Consider the following 20337-nt stretch of genomic DNA (forward strand, 5'->3'; position numbering starts at 1 on the left):
TGCCCTCTCAGTGCCTTTCTGCAAAAAGAGACATTGTGATGATGATCACCCTGGCTCAGGTGTTGTCTGCCCTGGACCCTTGAGAGTGGAAGATAGCATTGGACTTGCGGAACACACATTTCCACAATCCTGACCTGCAGGCTCACAGGTGTTACCTTTGGTTTATGTTAAGCCACAAGCGTTTCCAGCTCGCTACTAGTGCCCCCTGAGGTGTTCACAAAAGGGATGGCGGTGGTTGCAGCACATCTATTGACATCAGCGTTTCCAGTGTTCTACCTCGACGACTGGCTGCTTAAGGTGGGCTCACTCCAGGCAGTTGTCGACCTCCTTCAGACCACGGCAAACTATCTGTACTCCCTAGGGTTTACTATCAACATGTCTAAGTCACACCTGACTCCTAAAGTGGTAGTTTGGTCGAGCAGTAAGGCCGTATCAGAGGACACTGTAAAGCATTTGTTGTACACACTCAGTCAGCAAATGGTCTCACTCACTCAAGAACTGAACTTTAGGCCAAGGGTTTGTATAAAAAATATATAGTTGTTTTATTTTAGAATCAACAATAGGTATCAAAGTATACTTTCTCAGAATGAGTTACTTTAGTTAAATACTTTTCAAATAGGCAATAGACTTTTTGAGTACAATAGCTACAGTTGTTGCAATAGACAACACAGTTTCAAAGACAATGTGACATTGAGCTCAATGGGAATTTCTAGTTAAATGAAATTGATTTCTTTAAGGATTACGTTTCTAACCACAGGACTGGATCCTATATTCAGTGTTGGGACAGCTCCTGTAAACTATTGAGTAAAAGCGTTATGGTTACTGTTGTAATTTTTAAGGAATAATATTGTATTTTAAAAGATGACACTTCAAAACTTTTTCACATAGAATCACCAATGTTATCCTATGGGAGGAAATTCACTTAGCAGGTAAGTAGTGTTATCGTTCCTTTTTCTTACTCAGTGTGGTGTATCTCCTGTAAGCAATTGAAAGAATGCATTTAGGTCATACAGGTGATTTTTAAGGAATATGTGTGAGTTTAGAAATTGGACACAGAAGATTTTCTGGTGAAAAACAGATAATGGATTCCTATGGAGGAAAATTGAGTTAACAGTAAATCAGGGTTATAATTACTTTTCAGGTTCAGGGCTGGGCTAAAGAATACAGCACTGGGTTCTCTCCTGATAACAGGTGCGTAATTCGGAATTCGTTGTTCGGCTGATTTTTAGTGAATATTTTAAAGTTGCAAAACTCCACACTGAGTGACACCCAGCCAATGTTACCCTATGGAGAAAATGAAGTTATCGGTCTTTGGGTAAGTACTCGGCTGGCAGAGTTAAGGATCTGGGGGTAGATTCAGGGGTCTCCCAGGGTCAGGTAAGTACAGTTGTTACACCCTCAGCGGCACAGGGGCAGCCGGGTGCAGAGTGAGTAGGCCCAATGTTATCCTATGGTGGATAGGGGGCCTTCAGTTGGTGGCTGCTAGCAGGTAGGCCACGCTGCTGTGGGAGCTGAGCTCCTGGTCACTTAGGGTAGTTGCTGCACTTCCAGCGGCACTCGGGCGGCTGGGTGCAGGGTGCTTTTGGGCCTTCGGGCACCCAATGTTATTCAATGGGAGACTTGGAAGTTGAACAAAGGCTGCAGGCTCGGGACGGAGATTCTTCAGGTGCAACCACCACTTTGAGAGGTAAGTTGGGATCTTGGAGGATAGGTAGACACCCAGGAGTTAGGCATAGAGGGCTGTGGGGCGCCGGGTGCAGGGGTGTCTTTTGGTGTCGGGAAATCTTACCTGCAGCTGGTCGTGGTTGGAGGGGTCCCTTGTTGTGAGGCTGCAGGCGTCATCAGGATTGTCGAGGAGGGTCTTTGGGCACTGGATTTCAGGTCACCGTCGCTGGGGGGACATCCTCGTGGTCTTTGCCCACTCAGGCACAGGCCGGGCTCGGCGGGTGCTGAGTGTGCTGGATTCGCTGCTCCTGGCTGGCACCAGGGGTTGTTGCTGTTTGAGCAGAACCACTGCTAATCGGAGTCCCAGTCTTTAGATGACCAAGGCAGGCAGGTCATTCGGGGTTTTTGAGGTTGCTGTCCGCACGAGACGCCGGGGTTTTAGCAGGAGCAGGTTCAAGGAAAAACAGGCCGGTAGGGCTGGGGCCAAGTCAGTTGGTGTCGTCCTCTTGTTAGCAGCTACACGGAAGGTCTTCTTTTTTCTTGTTCTTCTTTCTTGTTTTAAATCAGAATCTGAGGAAAGAAGGTTCAGGGTGCCCCTAAATCCTAAATTCATGGGCGTTACAGTTAGGGCAAGGGCAGGGAACAGTGGGTCCCTGTCCTGGGGTGAGTACACCCCCTATCCTGCTCCCCTCCTGTGGGAGGGGGCAGGGGCCTAGCTCTGATTGGGTAGGGTTCCCCATCCTCAAGATGGCGTTAGGTCGGAGTTGTGCTTCACCTCACCTCTCCCACCTGAGGGGTGGAGTTAGCACAGGCTTGCACACCCCCTTTCCTCACTTAGGGTTTCCCGCCTGTCTTCCCGTCAAGAGTGGGTATCAGAGCCGGTGGGGGCCAGTTGCTGAGTACAGCAATTGGCCTAGGGAAGCTCACAAAAGGCAGCATGCCCTTGAAGCTTCCCCTGCCCATCCTGGGCGAGGAGGCTTGGCACCTCGTCCCAGGATGTGCATTGTTTCAGGCCCTGAGGACGGCAAGCTCTCAAACCAGGGGTCCAGAAACATGTCGGGTGGTGGCAGCCTCGGTAGCCACGCAGTCAGGACACTGGGTGTTGGTTAGATTTCAGGGGGTATCTCTAAGATGACCTCAGTAGTGCATTTTACATTAAATCCCACACTGTCATCAGTGAGGGTTTAATGTGCTGAGAAGTTTGATTTCAAACTTGTCAGTCTTCATTGTAGCCATTATGGTACTGTGGAGTTCGTAATGACAACCTCACAGCACCATATACCCTTAATGACATCACTGTACTTACAGTGCCCAGGAATGGCCCTGGATACTGTAGGGGCACAGGGCTCATGCACCTGTGCCCACACCACTGGCATAGTGCACCCAGCTAGAGGGGTGACTGAGGTATGCCAGGGCAGTGTGTTTGTTGTCATGGCACACAGGGATGTGTGCCGTGTTGACTCTCTGTTTAGTTCTGCACCAAGACACTCAGCCTGCAAAGGCAGTGTGTGTGTGTGTGTGTCAGGGTACAGGGGCCCGTAAGGGTGACACAATAAGTGCTGCAGCCCTTATTTGTCTTCTCTGGTCACAGTGCCCTGGGTACCGAGGGTACCATTTACCAGGGACTGACCTGTGGCCAGAGATACCAATTGGGTTTTGGTTTCAACACAGTTTTAGGGAAGGAACACAGGCCCTGGGTACCTGGTTGGCAGGAACCCAGGGCACACTCAGTCAAAGTACATCAGCAAGTCAGCAAAACTTGGGGGCATACCATGCAAGAAAGATGGCACTTTCTTACAAACATCACCAAACCAATTGAAGAAGAAATACATGAAACACTCAAAATCCGACACAAATCTATAAACATACACTGTATTTTTATGTATTTTTCAACACCACAACAAAAAAGATCTACTGGAGGATTCTGGAGGTATAAGATTTACAAGGTATAGTAAAGCAAAGCATTTCACCCAACAACAAACAAGCTTTGGCAAATCCAACAAATGTGACCCAAACTGTTTCAGTAAAAAGTTGGGCTAGTTGTATAGAAGTCATTTAAAATCATTTAGGCAACCAACTCAGTTGAGAGCCAGTTAGGGTGAACCAGCAAGGTCATCATATTGTTGCATCAGCAGGTGAAGCAGTCTTCAGTAAGTTCCAGGCACTTTTATCCTTTGCAATAGTTCCCTATGCACATGATCCTGATCATGGGAAACAGGTTGCTAAAGATGCTCAAGAATGCTATGGATGCAATGCAGTCAACAGGGTTCTTCCTGCGACTACTTCTTGGTCAACGAAGGGAGGAAGACGATCGTGGTCAAAGGGTCGACGTCCCACGAAGTCCTCTTAGTCCTGTTTGCAACCCAGTCGCCACTGGGCTACCAGTTACGCGGTATCGTGGTTACAGCCAAATCCTTCCCTGTGTGATAGCTCATCTTCTGGGTGACCACGCTGCACTTCAACAACTCTCCCTGGCTCAGCAAAGTGTGCAACTTTGAGCATCTGATTCTGGTCTCTGGTGCTGCACAGTGGCTGTCTGAAAAGTCTGGGCCGCGAACCTACCCCTGCAGCCTTCTTCAGCTGATGTGGCCCTGTGCTGTGAACAGGAGGGCAAGCAACTGACCCTTGGAGTCTCTTGCTTCAGCTGGGCTATGGAGATGACTTCTCCTCAAGCAGGCCCCTACCTTCCCCTTTGCTAGCCACCAGGTTCAGCAGGTGCAGTCTATGCCAGTGCACCCTCTCTTTGCAGGTTCCATGGGTCAGCAAGGCAGTTCTTCTCCTGTCCTTCTTCCACTCCTTTTGAGATTTAAGTTCAGGTTGCAAGGGGTCCCCTCAGGGTAGGATGCGTTTGGCTGCCAATGGGCTACCAGGTTCCCTCTCTCCTGATGACCTCTTCCTGTGGTGTGTGGCATCTGGATATCTTAAGATGGACCATTCTGCCCACTTCCAACATGGCAGAACCCCTCTCAGCATCCAGAGCTCCCTAGCCAAACCCAGATGTGTGGCTACCAAGGGGGCAGCATACCCATGAAAAACTGGTTTGGCAACTAATTTCCCCTTCACTGTCCATAATGCCAGCCAATGGAACAGCCCTTCTCCCAAGTGTTAAACATTTTCGATTTAAAGGCAGCGTCCCCTTTGAAGCGTGTCTAGGCTAACACCCATGTAGCTTCCTGCAGGAGGGAGGTAACACCTCTCTACAGTGCAGGCTTCTATTGTTTCCATTCCAGGGAATCATTAACACGTCTCCTCAGGAGGGTAGAAAGCTGTCTGGAAGGCAGACACCGTGTACAACTGTGAACTGTCACTGAAGATCTATCGCAACTAAAGTGGCAACTTCTGAAATTGCACTTTTTCCCACCAGTGATAATAAATTCAACTTCACTATGAAATCTGATTTAATGCACTGTTTATTTTGATACATTACAGTACCAACTTTAGTAGTCCCATTCTGAAGTTGCAGAGCTGAGGTGTCCACCTATAACTCTGTACTTGCTATAGGGGCTATCTGAAAGAGACACGTTCGTAATAGATTCCATACCTTAGAATATCCCAAGGCGTCACACTGGATCCAGAAAGTTTTTTCGCCAGCAGTACCCCTGCACGTCGGTAGGCGTTGTCGTACAGCTCAGCGTACGTCGCTGGCGTCGAAGTTGCCGAGATGACGTCGCTGGAGCTACTTAGACGCTCCCAAGCGCGCTGACGTCAGTTCTTTCTTTTTCCGTGCCTGCAAGCGCAGATCTGGACAGAGCGGTACCCCCAGTCAGTTTTTGACTGAGTTTTTGGGGACTTTTGTCTCTGTTTTCAAGTAATCTATACAATCTACAGGTGCATAGGGATGCCCGGTTTTAAGTCTTGCGCAGCCTGTCCCCGCACGATGTTGTTGACACACCTGCACTGTGAGTGTCTCTACTGCCTGGGGCGCGACCACAACTCCAAGTTGTGCCCCCACTGCCGGGCCATGGCTCCGAAACCTTTACGGGAGCGGTCCTGAAAGTGGCTGGAGGCACGGGAGTCCAGAGGGAGAACGAGGGACTGGGCGCGGAGCCATCACCATCACTCGCAGCCTTCACACTCTGAGACAGGTAAGGCGAAGCATAAAAAGTCAAAGAAGCGTTGTCGCTCTTAGCCTTCCCCTAGCCGGTCCCGTGACACGGCTAAGGGGGCAGGTGGCGCCACCCCTCTGCGGCTCCGGCGGAGCCTACACAGTTGCCGATGGCCTACCCGCCCTTTCCGGGTCCATCGGCAACTCTGGTCCAGCTGCAGGAGTTCCTGTCAGCCATGGCACGTGTCTTTAGACCGTCCGTCCCCTCCGTTGCACCTTCGGGCCCAGCGATCCTGGCTGGCTGGGGGTGCTCGTTCTTCGACGTCACCGGCCCGACGTTGTCAACGACTCCGGCGTCGACGCTGAGGGCCCTCCGTGGATCCAGGCCTGGATCTCCGTCCATGCCGATTGGCCCTGTGCGACCTCCACCGGCATCGACGTCGCCGGCCCCGACCCCGGCATGGGACAGGTGCCAGAAGTGTATCGACCGATGCAGATTCCGAAGCCGTTTGGGAATTTCTTTCCCTTTGTCCACCCATCTCCGTATGTTCCACCTGTTCCACAGGCTATGGAGGAAGGAGAGGACTGGGAGGGGTCTAAGGACCCTCTCACAGCCCAATGCGAGTTAGACCAGGACTGGGATGAGGATCCGGAGGATGTAGGTGACCAGGATTATGCTCCTGAACCTGGCGCACTATCTCCTTCTACTGTGGCTATGGAGGAGGGTGGATCATATTCTATGGTGTTGCGTAGGGCAGCCGAGGCTCTCCAACTCGAACTCCCTTCAGTGGCCGTCAGGACTAATCTGCTGACAGAGGTGCTTCGGCCAGCTTCTGCTACTATGGAGACGCTGCTGCCCTTTAACGACACACTATCAGACGTTCTTTTGGGCACCTGGTTCAGGCCCGACACCATTGCCCGGCCCCGTGCGACCCCGTTTTCCTCTCCCAACATCCCACCCCCGAAAGCTTGGTTGTCCAAGCCTCTGCGTCCCCAAGCGCATTCATTCCGCACCTCAGGACAGGGAATCCAAGAAACTGGAGCAGTTTGGGAAGAAAATTTTCTCTTCCACCAGTTCAGGCCTGCGGTCTGTGAACACGGCATGTCTCTTGGGCCATTACTCCAATTCTGTGTGGAATACGGTTGCGCAAGTGCTGCCGCAGTGTCCGGTGGAGGCTTGGACAATTCTTTCCCAAGCTATTGCTGAGGGGAGAGACGCAGCCAAGTTCACCATCCGTTGCGGTCTTGATACTGCTGACTCGCTGGGCAGGGCGATTTCAACGACAGTGGCGCTACGCCCTCACGCCTGGCTGATGACGACTGGCTTTTCTGGGGATGTCCAGAACACGTTGATGGACATGCCCTTTGATGGCACTCGCCTGTTCGGCGATAAAGCAGACTGCGCGTTGGAACATTTTAAGGACTCACGGGCTACGTCCAAGTCCTTGGGCCTTTCGTCACACACACTCCTTCCGCTTCTGCTTTTCGCTCCTTTCGCGGCCAAGGAAGGGGCGCCCAAGCATGTTTGTTTCAAAGCCACAGGCCTGCGCAGCAACAGTCTCAGCGCAGCCGCAGACGTGGTACCCGAAGAGGCGCATCACAGGGCCAGCATACGGGTCAGTCCACCCCCCCCCCCCCCTGCAGACTCTGCCTCCAAACCTTCCTAGTCCGGTGTTTCAGGCCCACCAGGCGCCATTGGGTGGCAGGATTCGCCATCACCTCCACCACTGGCACACCATCACATCAGAACTGGTGGGTTATGCAACTGGTCCGAAGGGGCTACTCCCTCCCCTCCGAATCTACCCCTCCAGCCATGCCACCACAGTACCACCACATGTCAGGGGATCCACTTGGCACTTCTCCAGCAGGAAGTTATGGCCCTCTTGGCCAAGGGGGCCATTGAACGTGTTCCGATGCCAGAAGTAGGTTGTGGTTGTTACTCCCACTACTTCTTGGTTCCAAAGAAGAACAAAGGCCTGGGTCCTATCTTGGACCTCCTGAATGTCAATGGCTTCCTCCGGAAAGAGAAGTTCAAGATGCTCACACTTGCTCAGGTCTGGTCTGCCCTCAACCCACAAGGCTGGTTGGTAGCGTTAGACCTACAGGACACAAATTGTCATATTCCTGTCCTGTCGGTCCACTGGCGTTATCTGCGATTCATTTTGGGGCAGGAGCATTTTTAGTTCACCGTGCTCCCCTTTGGCCTCAGAAGCGCCCCGTTGGTGTTCACAAAGGTAATGGCGGTGGTCGCAGCTCATCTGCGCAGGGGTTTCAGTCTTCCCCTATCTCGACAACTGGTTGTTGAAGGAGGGCTCGCCCCAAACAGTCGTCTCCCACCTCCAGACTACGGCCAACCTCCTGCATTTGCTGGGGATTTCCAACAACGTGCCGAAGTCGCATCTGATTCCCTCTTAGAAGCTCCTCTTCATCGGAGCGGTTCTGGACACGTTGCAGTTTTGGGTCTATCCTCCCGAACAGCGAGTCCGGGACATTCGGGCTATGATTCCGATCTTTCAGCCCTCATCCCGCTTTTCGGTCAGGTCGACCTTGAGGCTGTTGGGCCTCATGGCCTCCTGCATTCTGCTCAACAACCATGCCAGATGGCATATGCGGGCTCTGCAGTGGGACCTGAAGTTCGAGTGGGCGCAGCATCTTGGGAACTAGTTCCGACTACGTCCAGATCTCGAAGGGCACTGCACAACAGTTGCAGTGGTGGCTCACAAATCATCATTGGGTCAGCGGCAGATCCCTCTCTATTCCCCAACCGGAGCACACAGTGGTGACAGATGCATCTCTCCTCGGATGGTGCGGCCACATGGGAGAGGCGGAGATCAGAGGCCTCTGGTCTCCGGCGGAGTCCCGGCTCCATATCAACCTTCTGGAGCTTCGGGCGAACCTTCTTGCACTGAAGGCATTCCTTCCCTCTGTCAAGGGGAAGGTGGTGCAGGTGTTCTCAGACAACACCACCTCCATGTGGAATTGCAACAAACTGGGCAGGTGGAGTCGTGGACCCTATGTCAGGAGGCTCTGCGCCTCTAGACATGGTTGGAACAACAAGGCATTTCCTTGACGTTTCAACACCTGGCAGGTTCTTTGAACGCCAGGACGGACTAACTGAGCCGCCGGTGCCTGATGGATCACGAATGTCGTTGTCACTCGGAGCTGGCGCAAGGTCTCTTTCAACAGTGGGGAGAGCCTTGGTTAGATCTATTTGCCATCGAAGAGAATGTGCAATGTCAGCTGTTCTGCGCGTTGGAATTTCGAAGGTGGCACTCGCTCGGCGACGCTTTTCATCGCGAATGGAGCTGTGGTCTATTGTACGCCTTTCCGCCTATACCACTTCTACCTAGACTGCTGGAGAAGATCAGGCGTGACCGGGCCCAAGTCATTCTTGTGGCCCCGGACTGGGCTTGAAGAGTTTGGTATCTCAAGCTACTCAGTATGAGCGTGGATCCCCGATCCGACTGCCTCTTCAGGAGGATCTTCTGTCGCAGCAGCAGGGGACTGTCCTCCACCCGAACTTGTCCAGCCTCCACCTACATGCGTGGAGATAGAGCGACAACAGTTTATTCTGTTTGACTTTCCTCCTGAAGTCTGTGATGTCATTCTGGCAGCCCGGCGTCCCTCCTCTAAATCGGGATACGCCTGCAGGTGGAACAAATAAGTTGCATGGTGCACAGCAAAGGCTGTGGACCCCCTTTCTGTCCCTCTTTCAGAGGTCCTTTGGTTCCTTCTTTCTTTGGCCTGGCAGGGCTCTGCTGTGGGCATTATCAAGGACTACCTTTCTGCTATCTCTGCCTTTCTCAGGCTCCCAGATCAACCCTCTCTTTTCAAGTCACCTGTTAGTAGATTTCTCAAAGGCATTACTCACCTTTTCCCTCCTATTCCGTTTGTTATGCCACAGTGGGACTTGAATCTGGTACTTTTTTTTGATGTGTGCTCCCTTCGAGCCACTTCACAACTGTCCTCTTCATTTGTTGACTTTGAAGACTGATTTCCTGGTTGCTATCACCTCAGCTAGGCATGTGAGTGAGCTCCAGGCTCTTTCTTGTAAGCCTTCTTTTCTGTCAGTCCATCCGGACAAGGTTGTGCTTCCCACTTGTCCTTCCTTCTTGCCAAAAGTGGTCACTGCTTTTCACATTGGGCAGACTATCACCTTGCCCACTTTCTTTCTGCCTCCGCACCCTTCCAGAAAGGAAGAGGTTCCACCGTCTGGACCCAAAACCTGCCCTCTCTTCCTATCTGAAATATACACAATAGTTCCGGGTGGATGACCAGCTCTTTGTTGGCTACGTGGGCGCCAAGAAAGACCGGGCCATACACAAGAGGACAATCTCCCGCTGGGTCGTCTTGTGTATCAAAGCCTGTTATTCTCTGGCTAAAAAGGAATTTCCGGTGGGGTTTGCGCGCCCATTCTACCAGGGCGACAGCATCTACTACTGCATCGGGACGCGGTGTCCCCCTGCAAGACATCTGTCAGGCAGCCATGTGGGCCTTCCTGCACACTTTTACCAAGCATCATTGCTTTGGCAGTCAAGCTGGAGAGACGGCTTCTTTGGTCGTTCTGTTCTACGTGACTTTCTGGTGTGATCTTGGTTCGCAGACCCTCCGGGGTTGGTATTGCTGGGGTATCTATTCTAAGGTAAGGAATCTATCACTAACCTGTCTCTTTCAGATGCACAAGTTTCTTACTTGTGTAACAATATATCTGTAAGAGACATAGGTTAGTTATAGATTCCTTAACGCCCCACCCATCCTCCCCATTCTGCAAACTGATTTCTAGGGTTAAGGTCATCCCTTTCAGGGCCCTAGTTTCAATGCACCAGTGGTCAGTATATTACATGGCTCTGCTTTCCTGGTGCGGAAAGTCGTGTACAGAACTGATGTCCGCGCACGTGGGCACATCTAAGTAGCTCCAGCAACGTCATCTTAGTGACTGCGACGTACGCGGAGCAGTACGATGACGCCTACTAATGCGCAGGGGTACTTCTGACAAAAAAACTTTCCGGATCCAGTCTGACGCCTGAGGATGTTCTAAGGTAAGAAATCTATCACTAACTAATGTCTCTTACAGATATATCGTTACACAAGTAAGTAACTTGTGCATTAGCCTTTCCACTTGTTAAAACAACAAGTTTGCGTCTTTACTGTTAGAACACATAAAAGTACATGTTCCGGTATTTAATATACAGAACCCTGCCTTAGGGCTCCATAGGTGTACCTTAGGTTAACGTATATTAAAAAGGTTGGATTAGGCATTGCCTTTACCTTAAATGTCAAAGTTGAGCTGGCAGTTTTAAACTGCCCTTTCATTCTGCAGTAGTAGACTGGGAGCTAAGTTGTATCTTGTCATATTCCTGGTGGCACAACTAGTGTTGCAGTCCAAGAGAGATACTTCAACTTACAGGCCCTAGGTACCCTTGGTACCATATTCTAAGGACTTACAAGTAGATTGAACTTTGCCAATTGGGGACAAGCCAATTCAAACATATACCATTTTAAGGGCCAGAGTAGATGCACTGAATCCTGTTTAGCAGTGCTCTGGACATTTGAGAGACATTACATCAGTACCTAGCAGTAGTAGCGGCTGGTAGCAGGGGAGCAGACTAGGAGAAAGAAAAAAACCCAAACAAACAAAAAGAACTTGCCCGCCACATCGCCCCTCTCTGGCTCCACTGCAGCACAGGCTCCCAGACACCCCTGCGGCCAATCTAGACGCTGCTCGATTGATGCTGTCAGCATGAGAGCAACGTTATGATTGGCTTGAGCTACCTGGATTTTCGCTCCTAGAGAGACTGGGAGCTGGTGCCTGCTGTCTCCGACCCGCAACGCAGCTCGGGTTAAAGACTGCTCAGTGCACATGTCAGTTTGCCCATCCTAAGATGAGTGGCCAAACTAACATGCCCACTGACAACAGTGTCTACCTCTTCCCCTCCATGACTGCCCCGCAATGGCCCTACCCCCAAGACTCTGCCCTTAGAACTTGAAAAATAAACTGATAATAATTTTGAGGATGCTAGCGGGGGAGGAGGACATGGGGGGGGGGGGGGGGGGCTCAATGCTCCTCCACCATAGCTGAGGAACAGCCACTGCCTAGCAGTCAAAATAGGGGAAAACAGTGGGGGTGAACCTGCAAAAAGCCTGTTTCTTTAAACTCACTTTTACGAAAAAAGAGATTTTTTATTTCTAGCGGTACTCACACAAAGGAAAAATACGGGACCCACAAACAACTACACAGTCCCCCAGGGGTCAGGGCACTAGTGTTTCCTTGGCGGTACTCTGTCCCACATTGTCCTTGCACCAGCGATAGTGGTTATTCCCCCATTCACTATTGGCAACATCTAAGAAATGACCCACTAGTAGTTCGAGTCTCAAGAGTCCATTCGGACTCTGTTCTAAAGTCAAAAGTGTTCTAGTATGGAAGCACCTTTCTAGCTGGCATGTTCCCCCACAACCAATTCGACTGAATTCAATCTTACTCGCACCAGCAGGCTTCCTTAGCGTGCCTCTTCTAAGGGCGTTTGACCGGCAACGGCTTGTCCAGGTCAATGGACTGCACGCAGCCTGCACTTATTGATCCCTTATCTCCTTTACATGTGGTCCTGCTCCTGAAACGACCGGAGATTGCTCACAGCTCCATGTTGCATGTAAGGCTTTTTGGTCTCTCCCATGACAGAGGAAGATGTCAAGAAATTCCCAGTGCTGATCCCTCATCTGGGGATAAATGCATGGGGGGGGGGGTCCTACATGTGCCTCACTCCTCTGACTATGCTCTGGGACATTTAACATTTCTTGCTAGGTTTAGAGATCCTCTCTGGCATGCAGGGTCACCATGGCCCTACTGTGCACAGACATTGACTCACTCTGCACAGCAGGTGTCCACACAGCAAACCCTCCTGGCACACAAAGTTGCAGATACTCAGTTGCACACGTGCTATGGGCAGATAGGCACATCGTTCAATAAAGTTCACGTGTAACAGCCCTTCCTAGGATACCGGGTTGCCGGTTTTCATCTGCACACAGGCTCCAGACAGATTTGCACAGCGTTCCCGGTGGTCCAGTTCACTGCAGATCTCTCCTGGCACATGGTGGTTGCCGGCTTTGTCCTGCACACAGGCAATGACCCGTTTGGTGCAGGAGCCGTTTCCTCACACCTCGCACCGGGAATCCACTCAACAGGATTCCCCACTGGACCTCTTCCCTCCAATGCTCTCCTCTTCCTCACATTGCATACAGTGTAGGAAAGTACTCATTTTGGCAGGGTTACCCCCCACTTTTTATCCTGACTCTGATGCAGCTTTCACTGAATGTGCACTGGGTTCAAGCTAACCAGGTTCCCCGTGCCTGTGTTCTTTCCCAAAAGTGTACCTTTAGTTCCACAAATGGCACACCTCTAACACATATATAAGTCCCTTGTAAAAGGTACCAGAGATACCAAGGGCCTTGTAACTTGAGTGACTAAGGCTGCAGCATGTATTGTGCCACCCTAAGAGACCTCTCACCAAACACATGCACAATGCCACTGCAGTCTGCGGCGTGCAGATAGAAGAGTCGACCTGGCACACATCCTTGTGTGCTAGACCTACTAGCACTACAAGAGGCATAGGTAAGTTACCCTTACAGCTCTAAGTCGGGGTGCATTTAACTTCATGTGAGGGTATAACTGCATGAGCAGATATGCCTCTATACGAAGTACATTCTTGAACATTATAAGTGCACAGTGAAGCCATACTGTGTACATGGGCTGGGAGCTTGACACTACAGTTCCACAGCTCCGTTGGCCTTTCACGGAATTCCAACATGTTTGGTACCAAACACCTCAAATGAATTAGCCTGCACTGATGCCAGTGTTGGATTCATTAATAAATGCACTCAGAGGACACCTCAGAGGTGCCCCTTGCAAACCTACCAAACCACTAGTGTGTGCCTGACTGGTCTGCACCAGCCTGCCATCTCTAGACATGTTTCTGACCCCCTCAGGTGAACGCCTTTTGCTCTCGTGGGTCAGAAACAAAGCCTGCTCTAGGTGGAGGTGCTTTACAACCCCAATCAGGAACAGTATGGAACAGCGATGAGCCTCAAAGGCTTCCTGCCCTTTGTTATGCTAACCAGCTAGTGGAGATGCCCACTCCTGAACAAGCCCCACTTTTGGCAGCAAGGTTGATGCAAAAAATTAGTAAACAGGAGATGTGTGTCCCCTCTCAGCCAGTACCATCCCTAAGGTGCCCCGAGCTATAGTAACCCCCCTCCTTCGAAAATCCTCCATATTGTTTTGGAGGATTCTAGCCAATAGGGTTAGGGATAGGCCGGCCCCTTATCAGTGGGAGAGGACATACAAAGGGTGTAGTCTCCCTAAAGGTAAGTAGCCCATTGGCTACTACTGTCTAACCTCTGTAACGCCCCTAAATTGAGTATTTAGGGGCACCACAGAACCTCAATCCTCAGATTAATGACAACCTATGACAAAAAGAGGACAAACAAGAGCTGTGCAGCAGTGAATGCTGAAGACAACAGACTTGGCCCCAGCACTACCGGCCTGTCTAAAGCTCCCAAAGACCCTGCTAAAGAAGAGCGACTCGTTCCACAGCCCAGAGACCTCAAGAACCCTGGGAGGATTGCCTACCTTCTAAAAAGACTCCTAATCTCCAGTGGACAGCGGACCAGAAGAAAACCAACTTTAAAGACAAAAGTGCTCTGCTTGTGGAACCGTGAAACCAACCACCTCTGCACCCGATGCCCACGGCCTGAGTCCAAGTGACCCACTGGTGCAGAAAAGGTCCCCCAGCAATCTTGAGCAAGAGTCCCTCGTGGGTTGACCCCTGCCAGACTCCACATCGATGCCTGTAGCCTGTGCACAAGTCACCCCAACTGCGAACTCAATGGTAAGCCGATTTCCAACACCAAAGGACACCCTTGCACCCAGAGCCCCTGGACCATGGGGACATCTACAGATAGTGTCCTGATGCTCCAGCACACCCCAACTTACCTGTGCAGCTGTAGGTTTCTTTCATCCAGCCTCCCGGCCTCAGTCTGCAGTTTTTTTGTGACTTTGAGATTCTTCATTTGTTTGCATTGAGCGCCCAATGCTGTGTTATCACTCTGCATCCGGCTGCCCATGTGCCACTGAGGGTGTAAGTTTGGTGCTGTCTTGTGGTGAATCCTTGGAGTCTGGGTTACCAAACCATTCTACTTACCTAAAGTAGTACCACTTTGATCGCCCCTTTTTTCCATTGGATAACATTAGCACCAAATCCAGAGTATGATCTCTGCACCCGGCTGCACTAGTGCCGCTGTGGTGCAGTGAGGTCACTTACCTGATACTGATTCTTCATTGAAAATCTCAATACCGTAAATCGTTTACTTACTTGCATATTGCTGATTGCATTTCCTCCCGTAGGATAACCTTGTACTAATTGAAAAATGCAATGCCCACGTTTTACATTAAAAACAGTGATATTGCAAAATGTATTTTACTGCAACAAAGTATCTTTGGTTCTATAAAATAAGTATACTAAAAGTAATATTTTTTACAAACCATAGGTACCGGATTTAGTCATTGAGTGTGTGTAATAATTTCATGCCTGTGTGTGTACAACAAATGCTTGGCACTGCCCTCTGATAAGCCTAACTGCAAGCCCACACAACCACAAAAGAGAGCTTTAGTATTATCTACTTGAGCCTCTGTAAAGCCTCAGGGTATCCACTGGACTCTGTGCACACAATACCTTACTTTGGTATAGTATATACAGAGCCAGCTTCCTATACACAGGTCTTGGCAAGCTGGCATGCAATGGTGCTCCAGGATCTAGCTCAGGTGGTCTTGGATTCCTTGGGTGATGTCCCCTCACCCAGCAGCGAGACTAGCAGGCCATGGTTCCCAGTCCTAGTTACAAGCAGAAGTCTTACAGAGCCTCCCGTCCTCACCCAGCCCGTTTGGCTGCTTGACAGATGACCATTTTTGGGGTCTCAAACTCTCCCTATAGTCCATTTTCTGATACTGTGATTTAGAATATGAGTCTTTGATGTGTATGTTGATAGTCTGCCTCTTTTCAAGGGCCCTCTCCTCTGCCCTCTTCTTCCTCATGAAAGCAGTCTTTCACAGAAGGAGTGACTCCAAAGCGGATAGCCCAACAACACAGTCCTTAGTTAAGAGTCACAGTGATATGTATTAAAAGGTTAGCCCAGGGCCCCAGACCTACTCTTTATGATTCTTGTATCAGCCCCATCTCTTTGATGAGATGTGCCCAAGTCCCTTTCTTGTGACCTCTAACTAAATTAAAGAGCAGCCTTAGAAGTGTTCAGGGGAAGCCTGGCTTTCCCCCCAGGGAGGCCAGGGTCTCCCAAAATGGAATCTATAGTCTGCCATGTATTGTACCATTCATAGGCACACATACATCCTGTGCATGTATACAGCACACACCCACTGCATAACACTGTATCCTTCATGTACTGTTCCACTCATAGGCACACATACATCCAGCTCTTGAATTTAATATGCACGCACAGCACTGTATCCTTCATTTACTGTACCACGCATAGGCACATATACATTCAGCACATACATTTAACATGCATGGACTGCCCAGCACTGTATCAGTCATGTACTGCACCACTCACAAGCACACATACCCAGCACATGCATTTAACCTGCATGCACTACCCAGTACTGCATTATCCCTGTATTGTACCCTTCCCAGGAACGCACACACCAACCCCACATACACCATTCAATTGCTTGGCAGCACTTCACACAAAACTGATGTAGGCCAAGGAAGAGGTAAGCACACAGCAGTGGAACATTAAAATGAGTAAGCCTGTAGGCCTCATACTATTGGCACATTTTAAAATGGAAAAAGAACTATTGATGGACAGAATACAGAACAATGTCATACTTTCACCCCAGTACAGAGATCTGATAGAGACTACTAGCCGTTGATTCCTTAACGTAGAATTATCCCCGGGCGTGAGACTGGATCCAGAAAATTTTCTTTGCCACAGCATCTATGAGCGGACCGGGGGGGGGGTCCGGGGGGGCTCTGCCCTGACGTCGTCCGCGGGCCTTGACGTCAGCAAGGTCACATAAGCCCCAACCCAGCACGCTGACATCAGTTTTTTTCTTTTCTGTGTTCCAACGCGGATCCGGACCGTGTCCTGGCCTTATTTTCACGCTTTGCATTGCGGAACAGTGTGCAACTGCCTTCGGGCTTCAAGACGTGTACTTGTGCATGTCAGATGTCGGCGACGGACCCTCACCCTATCTGTATGTGGTGTTTGGGTGAGCACCATGACTCTACGTACTGCGAAGCTTGTCAGCACCTCAAACTGAGTCCCGGCCGGAGCGCCGGAGGAAATTGCTGTTGGGCCACTTGTCCAGGTGGGTGTTGTCACAGCGTCCGTCCCCTACCTCTGAAGCCAGGAGCCGTCAATTCCGACTACGGCATCACCCTGCGCCATGGCCCTAAGTGCATCACTCGCCAGCTGGTAGGTCCTGTAGCTGGTCTCCGAGGCCTTGTCCTCGTTTGGCAGAGGGCACGGTTTCCCTTGGGACGTCCGCCGTCGCCTGTCGCCACCCTACCCGCCGTTTCCTGGCGTTGGGGCGACTAAGGCCCAAACAAAAACCTATGCTGCGGCTTTGTAGACTTCTTTGGCCCTGAGACATCTGCGGATCCCTTGCCTCGCAAAGAGCATTCCACGGAGTCGCCAGCAGCTTCGACCCCGGCGCCGACAGAGTCGGCTTCAGGTTGTAGGAGGGTGGTGTCATTGGGGCGCGGTCCTGCGGGGCTCTCCTCTTCGACCCACGGTGTCCCTGCCTTGCCGCCAATCCCTACGGAGCTCCCTGTGATGTCGCAGGAGATCGCCGGGACTCAAGGCTCGTCCCCGAGTCCTCCTTGGTCCTCTGTGCAGGCGCCTTTTCTGCGCCGAAGGCTTTCCTCCCTGGCCCGGGCGATGCCACAGGTGGAAGCGCCATCCCTTAGCCGAACTGGCTCCGACCCGCCCCATTCTCCTAGGGAGGACATGGTGGTGGAGGTCGACTCAGCGCCAATTATGTCCACTCCAGTGGCTATCGGCGTCGCGCCGGCACCTTTTTTTTTTTTTTTTAAACCATTCTTTATTGAAGAAAGTTTTCTTAACATTTTATTCAACCCACTCCACCCTCCCCACCCACCCCGATACAGGCAATTTTAAATAATAATAATAATATCAATTTCAGCTTACATTGCATATACTAAAAATAGTGAAATACTATTACAAGAAAACAATACTGATATTTCCATCTAGGTAATTAATTGAAGACATTACTGTTCTAGACATTCTATCCAATGCGTAAGTGGGTACCAAATTTCTAGTCCCTTCTTTATCTTATTCATACCCTTCCTACTGTACATAGCTATTTCCAGGCTACAGGTCGATAATAATCGTGCCCGCCATTGCTGAAAAGTTGGAGGATCTGGGTCAAGCCAGGCCGAAGCCAGACAAATTCTGAGCACTGCCATTGAAACAAACAAAAGTCCCTTTCTACCCCCAAAATTATTCTGCGGTTGTGATCTCTATTTGTGTCTCAAATATTTCTGAAAGAAAAGTAGAGATCTCTGATGGTACCGAGTGCCCCACATGTAGCAAACATATGTATTAAATCTGCTTCTGGCATCGCACATCTGGGGCAGGATGTCCCTTTACCTGTACTCTATTTTGCTAACCTGTAGGTGGTGTATAAGTTAAAAAAAGTTTTGTAAAATTGGGCTTGCAATTTAGAAGACATTAATAGCGACTGAGAGAATTGAAATGCTCTCTGAATAGAAATGACTGGGGTTCCTAGTTTATTCTGCCAATTATGAGTATGTTTATCCAGGTCGTCGGGATAGCCAATGATTAAATTGTTATATATTTCCTCAATTTTAACTCCACTACAATGAACCACTGTTTCAATTAACTCCATTTTCTAGAATACTACCCTGCCACCCCCCTTTTTCATTATAAAATCCCTAACCTGTAGATATTTGAAAAAGTCCCGATGTTCTAAACCAAATTTATTTTTTAAGGATTCAAATGAACTAAAGCCTGTTGGCTCATACAAAGAGCCAATTTGGGATATACCTGACCTGATCCACTGCGTCATAGAAGTGTTTTTATTGCTGATAAAGGTCGTATAATACGAGAACCTACCTATCCCCAAATGTTTACGAACATAATTCCAGGCAGCGTAGAAACGTTTAAGGGTTTTGAAGCGCACTTTCTTAAAATGACAATCATAGGTCAATCGCCACAGATGTTCACCAGCTTCTTTACCGAGAATAAGTTCCTGAGGAGTTGGAACCGATCTCTCTGGGATATCATCTTGATTTGATGTTAATGATTGTCGCCCACCAATAGGCTTTAAGATTAGGAAGTGCGAGACCTCCTCTGTCTGTTGGTAGCGTGACAAATCTATTGGAAAGGGGCGACCACTCGGTCCCCCCGAACGTATGGCGGAGTACCACGATCCCCCCGGGAAGCCATCTTGGGCGGGAGGCGAGTCTCGGCTGGTATGCCCGAAGCGGCGTAGCCGGGGCGCGCCTTTTCCCGCCCTAGAGTGGGTTGGCCTAGACACCGACGCGGCTGGCCACGCCCTTGGGGCAGGCAGGGGCGGGTTTACGCCCGCCCTGAAGACGGATAAAAGGAGAAGCAAGATCCGAAGGCATCCTCTTGTTCCTGTGCTCTGAAGCTGCACCTCCTCGCTGCACGTGAGCTCGAGACGGAACGAAGAGCCAATTTTGAGCGTTGTAATCTTTCTTGTTTGTCTTCCAGATACTCTGTTGGAGAATGCCGAAGAAGGCGGGAAAGCGCATGACTACTGACCAGATGCTGCGCGTTCTTATGAAAGAGATGACTGAGTTAAAGAGGCGAATGGATGAAAACGAGGAAGGGGGACCGAAACGTCCTTTGGCGGGAGCAGCCCCGGGAGGGAAAAACAAGAGGCCCAGGAGAGGGAGAGCTGTGGAAGACATCCCGGGCCCTAGTGCCCCGCTAGAGGCACCCACCCCCGTGCCGGAGGGAGGGAATCCGATTCCCGTTGTGGTCACCCCCGTGTCCGGGGACGATATGCCGCCTGAGCTGGCAGCACAACTAGCAGCGTGGTTGGGTAAAGATAGTGAGGGCGCCACGGCTGTCGACGCGCAGGTGCTGATGAAGCAACTGCGTGAGTCACGGGAAGCAGCGAAGGTATCCACACCGGCTGCGGTAGTAGAGAAGCCACAGGGGACAGGTTCGGTCGCAGAGACGCCGTCCGGTTCAGGTAAGCGGCCATTGCCGATTGCAAGGGATGAGTCAGCACCTTCTCGTAGGGAAAGGGTGGGCCAGCATGTTCCCTTGGCTATTAAGGAGAAGATATGGGCGGGAGAATATGTAAACATTTTCTCGTTGCTTACTGATCACTATGAAATGGAGCATGTTAAGGGCCAGAAAGATCTCATGCATCCGAGTGTTTGGCGCGCTAAAATGGCCGCCTTTAAGGTGAACGAAAATATTGGCAATTGGGGCAAAGCGTGGGGGGTCTTTACATCGATCTTGGGGGAACGAAGGCCCGATCTGCTGCACGAATTGCCGATTTATCAGTCTCGAATCATGGGGTACTCGGTATCACATGAGGG

The 20337-nt window shown here is 50.4% G+C and overlaps 1 long non-coding RNA gene across 1 annotated transcript in view; it reads right to left on the reverse strand.

The window, feature by feature from the left end:
• Positions 1 to 805: 805 nt before the first annotated feature.
• Positions 806 to 20337, reverse strand: part of LOC147679357 (uncharacterized) — a 29772-nt gene continuing 10240 nt past the window's right edge. The window contains exon 3 of the long non-coding RNA XR_015300994.1: positions 806 to 976. This is a non-coding gene — a long non-coding RNA (uncharacterized LOC147679357). The remainder of the gene's footprint in view (positions 977 to 20337) is intronic.

Source organism: Lissotriton vulgaris, chromosome 11 (genome assembly GCF_964263255.1).
Source record: "Lissotriton vulgaris chromosome 11, aLisVul1.2, whole genome shotgun sequence".
In the NCBI taxonomy this organism is placed as follows: Eukaryota; Metazoa; Chordata; class Amphibia; order Caudata; family Salamandridae; genus Lissotriton; species Lissotriton vulgaris.